Consider the following 12,832-nt stretch of genomic DNA (forward strand, 5'->3'; position numbering starts at 1 on the left):
CTTGGGAGCAGATTATCTGCAAATGACCTAGCTACCAAAACACACTAGGAGCCCCACACACAGTCATTTCCCCCAGAGATCATCTCTATCTCAGGGGATCATATCAGGGTAGTAAGCTATGCTAGAGCAGGCATCTAGACAGCCCAGAAGCAAAGGGCTACAGGCAGCTGAGCTAAGCTATAGCAGGGAGCAGACTGGTAGTAAGGCCTTAAATGGAAACCTTTATGGGTGACTAGAGCGTCACCTAACAGGAAGGGGCAGGGCTTAAGATGCACATAAAACCAGTGCCTGACATCAAGTGGTCAGTCTGGCCCTACAGGCAGCAGGAAGGGCTCTTGGGTAGGATAGCTGCAGGAGAGTGACTTAAGCTGTCTTAGGACCTGCAAGTAGGGAGCTTATAGCTTGCAGGGACATATGACCCAATATGGGGGGGGGTGTGGAGGAATTGTGTTGTACAGCTAATGACCTGCTGTTTATATTCAGATGTAGCATGGGGATAGCTTTAGTTACAGTCAGTAGGCTTACAATCTTGTTGAACTGATTGCACTGTCCCACTGGCAGACTGGGAGTGGCTATGAGGGGCAATGCAGTAAGGTACCAGAGAGCATACGAGGACTTGACCCTTCCAGGGGCAGGGACTCAAGCTACAGTGGTGCCCGTGGGAAATGAGAGTATTTTGGGCCCCATCAAGGTTGGGCTCAAAACACAGGCAGGTCAAAGCCAGGAAGGTTAAAGTGCAAGAGGGCTGAAGCTAGGGCCCAAAAGGTCAGAACTAGGGCTTGGTGAAGTGGGCCTAGGCAAAGGAGCAGAGCTCTAGGAAGAGTGGAAGCTAGGAAAGCAAAAGCCCCAACCAGGGCAAAGGAGCCTAAGAAGGCCTGACATGAGTGTTTAATCACTCAATAACAACTGTGAGGAATAGGTGGAAGGAGACCATGAACAGTCCTTAAGGCAACAGATGCCCTGGGGCATGGACAGGCCAGGAGGGCACACTTAATGCTTGAGAGTCCAGATTGGGACCAGTAGGGATCAGAGAGGGACCTGTTGGACAAAAGGCAGACAAGGGCTTGCTCTGGGACCTAAGTGCAGCTTCTTTTTTTACAAATCAGGTAACTACATCAAGGCATGGCAGGACAGAGAAAAGGAAGGGTACCCAGGGAGCCAGCATGAGGCAGGAGGTGTATGGCCACCAGAAGGCATCATGGCTGCCCCTGGGGTGGTGGGTGGGGTGGGGGAGGGTGATCCTGTTACAGTACCACTTTATACCAAAATGTACTTCAAATAAACCCTAGGTGAAGGAGTTTCAGGGTGGCACATGTCTGGTGATCTACTGCTGAAATATGATGTCATTCGTAATTATTGTTATTAAGATGAGTTGAAGGAGATGATATGAAATGGGAACATAACTCTTTAATATTTCTAACTTGTATTAGAAACATGTCATACCTTCACATTTGTTTAGGGAATCCTGATCACCCCCCAACAAGGATCACATCAAAGAGAATAATACAAGTAATTATACTGCATATAAGGAGGTTGTATTTACAATTATCCAGGCAAAAGACCTTATTTTTTTATGTCTAATTAATAGCCTTGGTATTTATAATCTGATAAACTTTAGCCATCTGAAAGAAAAGATATGGGAATGGATTTTGAGAGACTGAGAGACCTATTTATCCTTAGACTTCAGAATTGCACCCTATGTTTAAAAGAGTACCATATATTCATAGACTCCTAGAAAAGCAGGACTGGAAAGGACCTCCAGAGGTCATTTTGTCCAACCCCCCCACCAGAGCAAGAATCATCCCTATCCAGACCATCCTGTTCAAATCTATTGCCCAACATATGCATGGGCAACCCTGACACAACCACAAGGCACAAACCTGCCACAGATAAAGCAGGGAGACCCCAGCAGCCAAGTTCCTGCTGCTGTGAGGGTTGTTAAAAATGTCTGAGATATCCAAGGAAAGGGGCTATGCCCCCTGCTACGGAGGAAGGTAAAAAACACCAACAGTCTGGCCCAGTTGAACCATGGGTACAATTCCTTCCTGATCCCAAATACAGCAATTGGTCTGACTCTGAGTAGACAGGCAAGACCATCTAGCCAGAAAGGTTGGAGTTTAAATCAGGAGCTGTAGACTTGTATACGCCAAGTATTGTAATATAATTGGTCTCTCCTGAGTCTGCTCTCTAATGGATTAATACTGTGCATGGGTGCTGTGGTTTGAAGAAACATCACGTGACAAGTGCTAATTAAGTCATAATACCTGTGGAGAAGATTACATCTGAAACATGAAATTAGCAGGGACTGAACATCTCAGAGGACTAATAAAGAACTATGAAACCTTTGCACCTCTAGGTCACAGGTTCATTTTCAGCTCAGCTCGCTAGTTCTAATGGATTCATATATGGCAGTATATAGCCACCCAGGAGTCAAGACTGGAACCTAAGCCTTCTGCAGAAGGACATCAGTCTCTACCCATCAGGCCAGTGCCTGGAATATCATGCCAGGCCTGTGCTTGCCACAGACCCTGAAGCCCACATGCATTGAACAAGTGGATTTAGGTGCTCCTTGTAATATATCCAGAGGGCACCAGGGGACAGCAGAGACTCACACTTAAGTGCTAAAGTTTTCTGGGGCTTTTTTTTTTCCCTCCCCAGACAGATTTATATTCTTGACTAAGGAAGCATGAAGGACCATCATCAGACAGCACCCCCGGTCTGCTTTCCCTTCCTTCAACCTGCACGGAAAGCAATGCTATCAGCATCTGATCCAACTTATTCTTTTTTTGCATGCAAGGGAGAAGTGGTGGGCTAGGAATGGAGCCTATATCCACACCAAATTAAGAAGACATACCCAAAGCTAGCTTTAGTCTAGCTAGCATGGGAACCAGGAGCACTGCAACAACAATTGTACAGATTTAAGCACAGGTGAGCATCCCAGATGCTAATCTGTACTGGTGTGGCATTTTTATTGGTACCAAACTAGCTAGATTAATGTCAGCTCAGAGATGGCTACCCATCACATATCTGACTGCTGCTTTGAAGGAAAGAGAGCAAAAGGACACTTGGTATGGGAGGAGGGAAAGAGAGAATACAACAAGAAAGGATGAGAGAAGGGATTGTGGGATCCAGGCTGAAAGGGAGTTAGAGTCAACTCAATAACCTGGAGGAAACGTGTAGGAGGAGTGTTCTGCGAAAGGAAGATTCTTCCAAGGGGTGGAAATAGCTCCCAATTCAATGTTTTATCTTGGGCAGTTGGGCCCCCTTTTTATATTATGCTTGCCACTTAAGAGGAACAGCTCTAGCAGATTGATCTGTGAAGCAGTCACTGAGAGCAGTGTTATCTATGCAAAGCAAATGACCTAAAAAACATTAGCAATTTTGAAAATGAGTTCTCCAGACTTTTTTCCCCCTTTCAGTTTCTGAGTCCTTTATGTGCTCTTCTTTCATGGCTTCCAGGTTCTCTCTGCAATGGAGAGAAATAAAAAAGTTGAGCTTTCAGGGAAACATTTCATTCCAGCAGCTAAGGCTTTACATAAGATACTCCTTAGCATGACACTTACAACCTTTTTCAATGACTGAACAGCACTTTCTACTTGCTCACTCATGCAGCCAGCATGCTACACATGGTTGAAAATCAGTACCTTATCATGGCTATTCAGAAATGTATTTAATATGAGGTAGCAGCCCAATGCAGTTTTTGCTGTTCAAGTATTCAACATGCACCCATTTGTACACCCTTCACCTGCTGTCAAGTTTAGCAGAAGCTAATGCCTGACACTAAACCAACCAGTCCATTCTCCCAGGCAGTCCCTCCAGCTTGGACCCGAGGCACATCAACAGAAAAGCACAGAGGATCTTGTATTGCTGGGGGCGATGTTATAGCTCCTTAAGGGCCAGAAGACTCGAGTGGTAGCACTCCAGTACTTTTCCCAAGCATTGCATTTAAGACTTTAAACAGCCACAAAGCATTTTACTGCTGAGTGTGTCCAGACTAGATGAAAAAATGGAGGGTAAAAGCCCTTTAAGGCATGATGTTACTCAAAGATTAAAATACTTCTGAAGTATGTTTGAAAAACCATCACATTGAATCAGGATGACATTTATCTTCAGGAAGACCCGGTTCAAATCCTCTTTGACATGAGGAGAGTGGCAACTGTACAAGCGTGATGACCCACAAACCTGCTAGAAAAAAAGGCAAGCATCAGGTGAGGAATGAAACTAAAGATGTAAGAAAAACAAACAACATACAACTTAAAGACACACTGACCACTTCTCACTGGTATTGTTACCCATTTTTGACCGCATGTTTTAAAAAGGCACCTCTTAAAACTCAGCATCCAAGAAAAATCAGTTCAAGAAACAGATCTCTGACAGATGGTAGATCTGCCTGATCTGGCCACTTGCACTCCTATTACATGATTTCTCTACAAAACTCAAGGGAAGTTAGGGAAAATGGGAAAACGAACATATGGTCCAGTCGTACAGCACAAAAGAAGTGATCTTCTTGAAAAAGCCATTAGAAGTCTCCCTCTTCCCTAGTTTGTGACAAGTCAGGCCTAATTTGCAGGATATGCCCTGCAGTCCCTTTAGGCTTGGTTTCATGGTATACGCTTTCTGCATCACTGACCGTGGGGTCAAGCTGTCTCAAGATCCGGTACCTCGGTGTTCTCAGTGGTGGCAGGTGACAGAACAAGGAGCAATGGTCTCAAGTTGCAGCAAGAGAAGTTTAGGTTAGATATTAGGAAGAACTTTCTCAACAGGAGGGTAGTAAAGCACTGAAATAGGTTACCCAGAGAGGTGGTGGCATCTTCATCCTCAAAGGTTCTTAAAACCCAGCTAGACAGAGCCACGGGTGGGATGATCTAGTTGGGGACAGTCCTGCTTTGAACAGGGGGTTGGATTAGATGACCTCCTGAGGTCGCCCCCTAATTTTCCGTGATTCCATACGTGAGGCACAGTGCAAGTGTGAAGGTGAAAGGTCATTATTAATAATGTTGGCTTTCATCTCTCCAAATCAGAGTTCCCCAATCATACTTAACCGTTTAGAAAGTTCCACATTCTTAACTGCAGTACAGTCACTTCTCCTACATTCAGCTGCAGGTGCGAGACATGTTTGGAGCAAAAATATAATGGTTAGGATGTCCATAAACCTGCTGGTCTTGAACTGATTTAACGTCTTAGGCTGGGAAGCACAGAAGTTGAGATTTAGCCTTCCTGAGTTGTCATATACTCTGCACGGTCTGAAATCACTATGTAAATGCACAGCACTATAACTTTATTAGCCTGCTGCTTTGCAGGCACATTTTCTATTATGCATATTTTTCTCTTCCAATTAATGTGAAATAAGATGGAACCAGTCTTTGCATGAAAGAGCAGAAGTTATATTGATGATCAATCCATAAATGTTAAATAATTTCAGCTGAGCTACTCTGGGTGTTTGTACAGCTGGTTGAAAAATGTTAAATATTATTTTGGGGGTTTGGGTTTTCTTACAATTTTTTGACAAGCCCATCTCCCAGAATTTACATTTTATTTTCTAAACTGAAAATTGCAAACAATTCATATGTGAATCTTTAGTCCCATATTACACTGGCGGCTTACCTTTAAGTATACAGATGCATGAATCACCATAAAAACAGGATAACTTCAGCATTTTTGTCAGTAGAAAGGGCAAGAGGAAACGTAAACTTACCAAATGGAAAAAGAATAACTAGTAGAGGAATATTTTACCTAAAAAAATACAAGGAAAAACTCCAAACAATGCAAAGAAGAAGAAAAAAAAAAAGACACAAAGGAAATCATCATTTTAAAAAATCTTTTATTTATATCTTAAACTCATCAAGTTTTAAAGAAGAATATATATTTCCATAAAACCCCTATACATGTCGGTCACAAAGGTAGGATTGTTTAATACAGAAAAGAAACAAAGCAAAGACTTTGTTAACCACTACCTTTAGACCATAGATATGAAGAGTAGGGAGGTCAGTTCCAGGACTAAAACAATTTCCATGAAAGTTTCAAGCAGGCACTTTCATTATTAGTCATTACTTACTATTTCTCTACGATGGTTTCATCCCACTTCCCTAAAGCAAAACACAGACATAGCAATCAGTAGAAATTCTTGTCAAACCCAACCACATCTCCATGATATAAACGTTTCTAAAATGTGAATGAAAGCAAAACACCCAACTTCTGTACAAAGAATGCCCTTTACTCTTCCATCAACTGTAGTTGAGACTCCCCATCTTGTGCTGTGACAGCAGCTTAGCAGAAAGGAAGTGCTTGTCAAGTAGGGCTGGCTTGGGTGAAGAAAACCATAATGCAGGTCAGAATTCTAATTTAAGTTTTAAATACATTCACTACTTACATGGGGATATTTATTTTCTACATGACATTTACTAGGTGCCTTCCCAGCAGAGATTAGGGGCAGATGAACTTCTCAAAGATCACTAACATGCTTTTTTTTTTTTTTCTGACCAGGCTAATAAACTGAGATGATTAACATGACTCTACCATTCAAACACACTGTAGTTTGAGCTGAAAACTTGTAGCACTCTAGTCATTAAATATTACTCAGACAGTTGGTAAATATTTAATTCTAGATAGGGAATAGGGGGAGAAAAGAGCACTCTACCAACCAAAGATGGGCATTTGAGAGCTTGTCAGTCTTGTTTTTGCTCACGTGAGATGCATACACATACTGTAGGTACACTGCAAGAATTCTCCCTTCAACCAGTCTATGTGACCATGGCTTGGTGTGGGTGACTAGCTGGGGGGCTCTTGTGCTCTTACTGGAATTAAGAAACCTTTTTCTCATATACTCAGGGTTAGAACAAGTACCAGATATTTGGGGTAGGAAGAAATTCTCCTTCAGATTAGCTGGCAAGGACTAGGGGTCCTTTACCTTCATCTAACAAAGGGTAGAGTCCGCTTCCTGGAGCAGAGATGGGCAAAATGCAGCCCATGGGCCAGATCCAGCCCGCCAAGCAATTTTTATCCAGCCTGCAATAGGACCCTCTGTTCTGCCTGACCCAGGTGTGGGGGACAGCCTGGGCCATATCATGTGCCACTGGTCCCATGGTCCCTGGGTGCATGGTGGGGCAGGAGTGGTGCAGAGGTCTGAACTCCACTTCCCGGCAGCCCTGGCAGCATCTCTTTCCACTGCTGGTGTCTCTGTCACTGCTAGACCTAGCCCTGCTGCTCAGGCACCCCAGCATATCTGCCCTGCACCCACTGCTGGAGGTGCTAGACAGAGCAGGTGGGCAGGGTCTCCACAGAGACTGAGTGGGACCCCTGCAGGGAGGAAGCACTCAGCTGGGCAGATGGGATGGGTCTGTGGGCAGGTGGGGAGTGGCACGCAGGAGCGGCATGCGGGAGCTGACTGGGATGGTGGGACAGAGCCGCGATACCCACCCTGCTCTGTCCGTGGTCCTCTGGTTCCCCTGATTTACCTGTGGCAGGCTAGGGCATTGCATCTTATGTTGCATCAGTGTTCATGGTAATTTTACGAAGAATTTAAAATTAAGTATTGTATAAAATTGTATGGACCAGGATGATCCTGCCTAAGGCTGGACTAGATGACCTATGGATGTCCCTTCTGGCCATGTTTTAGGATATCCCTTCCAGTATGATTTAGAAACAGAGAAAGAGCAGGAAACCTCGTTTACCATGCTGCATAACATAATTAGTAGGTAGACTCTCCCAAAGCATGGATCAACATGGTTATACACTGCTAACTTCCAGATATTTAACATCTCCATTTAAAAATACCCAATGTATTGCATAGCTACAGTGCTTTGTATCAAGGGGCTTTTCAAACATTTAATTAAAACAATGTAACACTATTACGAAAGGAAGGGGGTATCTCTGTTTTTCAGATGGGGAAATAGAAGAATATCACTAATTTTTGTAGCAGCTTCTGATTTGGTGCACCTGACTTGCTGGGTCCCTAGTTTGACAGCTAGAGCTGGACCTTAAGCACATTCAGCAGTCTCAGACTCTGATAGGTATTCTGAATGCCAAGAGGCTTTGACCAGTCAGGCTGTGCGTTTCAAACCGGGTTCCCAAGAACAGAGACATCCAAAATAGATATTTACGTCTATATGGCTTGCTCAGGGACACAGAAGTCTGTGGCAGATCTCAGGTTTGTCACAGTTACCTGGAACTTCCTCTTGGCAAATGTAGGGTTCATCCAGATGACAGCTCAGCAGTGCTTAGTGACTCCTGCCTTTGGGATCAGAAGCGGTCCAGCATGAGCAGCACATGGTTCCTTGCCACACAAACGTGCCCCACTCTTCTACAGAAGACACTTTTACATGCTGAGATGGTGGGAAGGAGGCCAAATTATTCATGTCATGTCTATCAACAATCCGCACAGGATTTTGGTTGCAGACAGTTTCTGGGGTGTGGCCTTGCCTGTGTCAGATTGTGACTGAGGCATTCAATGCATTTCAGATATTTTTAGGGACTATTTTTTTTACCGCGAGCTGACTTTAAAAAAGAAAGGAAGGAAGGATGAAAGATTCTGAAATGCTAAAAGAAAATGCAAGCTCATATAATGCCAACTCTTCCGTGCACTGATTTGCTGTTGCTAAGAATCCATCTAACACTTTCTTCCAAATCATGCAGTGTTATCTACCTTGCCTATTAAAAATGCATTAATGTAGTTTTGCACAACAATACAGATTTTGCATACAGGAGAAATTTAAGTCACTTTTATCACAGCAGCTGTAACTTGGCCACAGAGTATGCATACTAAAGAACTGTATGTTCCAGCTATACAAAACTCTGCATTACTCTTATGAAGATCACTTTTGTACCTTCAAATTTGTAACATACAGCCAACACAGGTGTGGTATAGCAGTCATGATTTTTATTTTCCAGATTTCAACTGGTTTAGAGAGTCTCAAACAGTGGCAACAGATCTAAGGATTGGCCTCTTTAGTGGATTTAGGCAGAGAGCAAATAAATTGAGACCTCTAGAGAGCAGTCAGGGTGCCCATGAGGTAGAACAGTTATGAAATATTCAAGGCTTGTGCAGATAACATCTGCATCTGAATCCTACACACAGATCCATTTTCTAACCTCTGCAGATGGGCATACTGGTAAATGGCATTTCAAATATTCATTAAAGAAAATGTGACATTTGAAATAGAGACATCAGGCAAACTAATGGGATGGACTGAGTGAGACCTTCTGGATTCTATTCCCAGGATTCCCACTGACTTAGCGTGTAGCCTTTGTAAGGTCACTTTCTCAATGTGCCTCGGTTTATCCAACAGGTCAGCTTCACCTAACGCACATATTAATATTTCAGAAATGCTTTCATCTACAACAGTAGTTCCCAACCTTTTTCTGCGACCTGCTACTGGGAGCGGAGTGCAGCGGCAGCGGCAGCCCGGGGCGAGGGAGCTCCTGGCACGCGGCGCAGCTTGTCGTTTGTGTGTGGCGCTGCCAACACTGCCCCCGCAACCCTCATTTGGGTCACAACCCGAGATTGGGAACTGCTTATCTAGAAATACAAACCATTATTACTAGTCCTTGCAGAGAGCAGCTACACCTGTGCTGCATATGAAATATAAGTAAAATACATTATGCACTAGATTGCCAACAATAGTTATTTATTTTTTAACACTGATTAGAAAACTACCTCAAGAGAATTATATTCACTCTCTTTTTCTCCAACCACCAAAGTCACTCCAGGATCTGAGAGCAACCAGGAGGGAATTTAGCACATGAAGCATCTCGGTAACTGCTACCTGTCCTAAAACAGGGCTACACTTAGTGCTTTGTGACCCAGAAGTATTATACTTACAGCACCACGAAATTAAAAGCTGCAGGAAGAGAGAGAATAAAAAACAAATAAAGACCTGAGCTTACAAGTGCATTTCTATTTAATGACTGAAAAAACATAGGTTTTAAAAACAAAATACAGTTTGAATAGAGCTTTGCTTTGGTTTTTCGGCATACAAATATTTCACAACAGAATCTCCCAAAGGGTACTATTTTAAAACAAGACGATGCCAAACATGACAAAATAAAAGTTCCAACAAGCCATTTTATTTATTAGACTGCTTTGTGTTCATGTTCCCTGCTTGTCAAACTCCTCGACACTCCCAGTATGGTAAACACATAATAGATACACTGCTGCTCGCGCTGTGGACTTAATCTTTCTAAAAGAAGCTGTGCAGCACAGCATGTAGCACTAGCAGGGGAAGGAAAAAAACATTTTTACCAATCTATCTTAATTTTACCTGCTATTCTCCATCGTGTAACGATATGCATCTTTCAAGTACTTCAGTCATTCCACTCAGGTTTTTGCTTCTTTCTTTCCCTGCAATACACTAAGCTAGCCAATGCAGTGCAAGATTTTTATAGGTGGTAAAAAGTTTATGACTGAAATATTTTAATAGTGGAGGTATTTTAAAATCAATTTCATATAGGTTGAGAGAGATTATTGGTTTCTTTAACATATAATAAAAAGTATAGCTCTTGCTAAAAGCTTTGACCTTCAGAAAGTAACAGCATTTTAATTTAATCCATTTTTCATACAGACAAGAAAGCATTTTTAAATATTTAAACAAAAAATAGAAGGGGTGAAGCAAAGGTGGTGCACATATTTAGAAACACTTAGACAAGAGGTAGGCTCAAGACTAGACTGTGTTATGGGTTGGACAGCTTAATACTTCATCCAGAGATGAAAGGAGAAATCTTTTAAAAGCTTGTGACAAAATGAGAATGATTCCAAGTACCAAATAAAGAGCTAGGATTTTGAACACCCTGAATTTAGAGGTTTCACAAGTCTGGAGCTTTCATTCAGACTCACTGCTCCATAATAAGCAAAGACTTCATATTTAAAATTGAGAGCATCTTTCTTGATGAACTTCTTAAGATACCTCAAATATTGCATTGTAACACACAGGCCATCTAGAACAGACTTACAAAGTCCAAGTGTGAGATCTGTCTCATTTATTTGCTTTAATTTGTTTTTTAGAATACTTAAACACTATAAAAAGTTCTCTGGGTTATCTCTAGTCTTCAGTGACATAAAAACATGTTGAATGTCAACCAAGAGGACTGGATAACAAAACAAGTGCTGACACCGCTGTGTAGGGAAAGGAGAAGCACTGGGGTCCTAACTATCCAGTGCAAGCTATAAAACCCACAGGGAAATTGAAATGGCGTATTTTTCTGTTTACCTTCAGGTGACAATGTCCAAATGCTTTAACACATTGCTGAATGGCTGTTACAAAAACTCCTGTCACTAAGAATAAAAATAATGAATGGATGGATAGTCAGGCTGGACCTTCTGCCATTTGCCAGTGGTCTCGCATATAAATTTTAAAATAGCTTGCCAGGAACATGTGGACAATGTAAACATATATAATCTGGCCTGGAAATCATCAGCAGAGGCAATCTTGTAAACAGAACCCCTCAGCTCCCAAATACAGACACATTTGATTTCTGCTAGTGTTTCTTAAAGGACACAGGGTCGTTGGCTGAAGTCAATTTTCAAGTTATTTTTTTAAATCAACCTCTTGGCTCACTGTCACTGATGAATGCTGTCTTTCCTAAAAAGCTTATCTTCAAATTAAATCTTAAATTTAAACAATACGGCACATCTTAAAATCTCAGTTCTCCAAAATATGATAAAAGATGCTTCCGATTCCATCTGCCTCGTGATCTGACGTGCAGCTGTAAGTGCTAACACCCCTTCATGCCATATATCAATGGCGCTAATTCTCTTCTAAAGTGCAAGGCTTCAGTTTAAGAAAAACTTAATTCCAATACTTAGACAACATATTTTAACATGTCTTCCTCTTTTCTTCACTGTATGATTTTCCCCCTCCTATAAGACCAGCAAGCAATATTTTCATAAACTGGAAAGTGAGCCCTCAGCAGCCAGCTGAAAATAGGCAATGTAGCCTTTCTGTGCAGCAGCACAAGTCTGCCTAAAGGAAAGGAAGGTTGGCTCTTGGGCAGGGGATACTTTGTAGGCCTGTGCGAATAGGGAAGTATTCAATATGGATTCGGATCTGGCTGATTCACAGGACAGTGATTCGATTCAGATCACTGTTCTGAATCGATTCGGCCAAATCAGCATTGGAAGATCCGGTGCTGATTCAAACAGATTTGGCCATTTGGATTGGACAGGGAGAGCTAGGCACAGCCGAGCAGCTCCTCCAGCTGTGTCTGCCTCTCCCCGGGCAGGGGGAGCCACAGGAGAAGCTCCCATGGCTGCCCTGCCCGACCCCACCCCCTGCCCAGTGCCAGCCTAGTCCTGGCATTTTCTTTCTTTCTTTTTTTTAAGCCCAGCATTCACCGGCTGCAAGAGCAGCGATTGGAGCCTCTGGGCACTCATGGCAGAGCACCCCCATGCAGCGCAAGCCAGCAGGGATCGCCCCACGCTTGGCACCTTTGCAGCAGCTGCCCCATGGCTCAGGTGCAGCCCGGCTCGGCAGGGCGCTGCACACTGTCTAGCAGCTGGAGCTGAGCACTGCCAGGCTCCGGCTGACTGCTGGAGCTGCCCCAGCTCCCAGACAGCGCACGGTCCCCGGCCAGCGTGTGCAGCACCCGTGCCATGGGGCAGCTGCCATGTGGGTGCCAAGCGGGGGAAGGGGGAGCGATCCCCATTGCCCCCTGCTGCATGGGAGGAGGGGGCTCTGCCACAAGCCTTCAGAGAACCAAATCGCAGATGCCAGAGCTGGTGAGTGCAGACCTTTTTTTAAGTGCCAGGAGGGTGGGGCCAGGATGGGAAGGGGGATGGGGCCGGGGTCAGGCAGGGCAGCCATGGGGGCTTCTCCCGCAGCTCCTCTGGCTGTGCCTGCCT

The 12,832-nt window shown here is 43.6% G+C and overlaps 1 long non-coding RNA gene across 1 annotated transcript in view; it reads left to right on the forward strand.

The window, feature by feature from the left end:
• Nucleotides 1-12,832, forward strand: part of LOC109307530 — a 107,611-nt gene that overhangs the window by 53,519 nt on the left and 41,260 nt on the right. The window lies entirely within an intron of this gene.

Source organism: Crocodylus porosus, unplaced genomic scaffold, assembly GCF_001723895.1.
Source record: "Crocodylus porosus isolate Cpor-Errol unplaced genomic scaffold, CroPor_comp1, whole genome shotgun sequence".
Classification (NCBI taxonomy): domain Eukaryota; kingdom Metazoa; phylum Chordata; order Crocodylia; family Crocodylidae; genus Crocodylus; species Crocodylus porosus.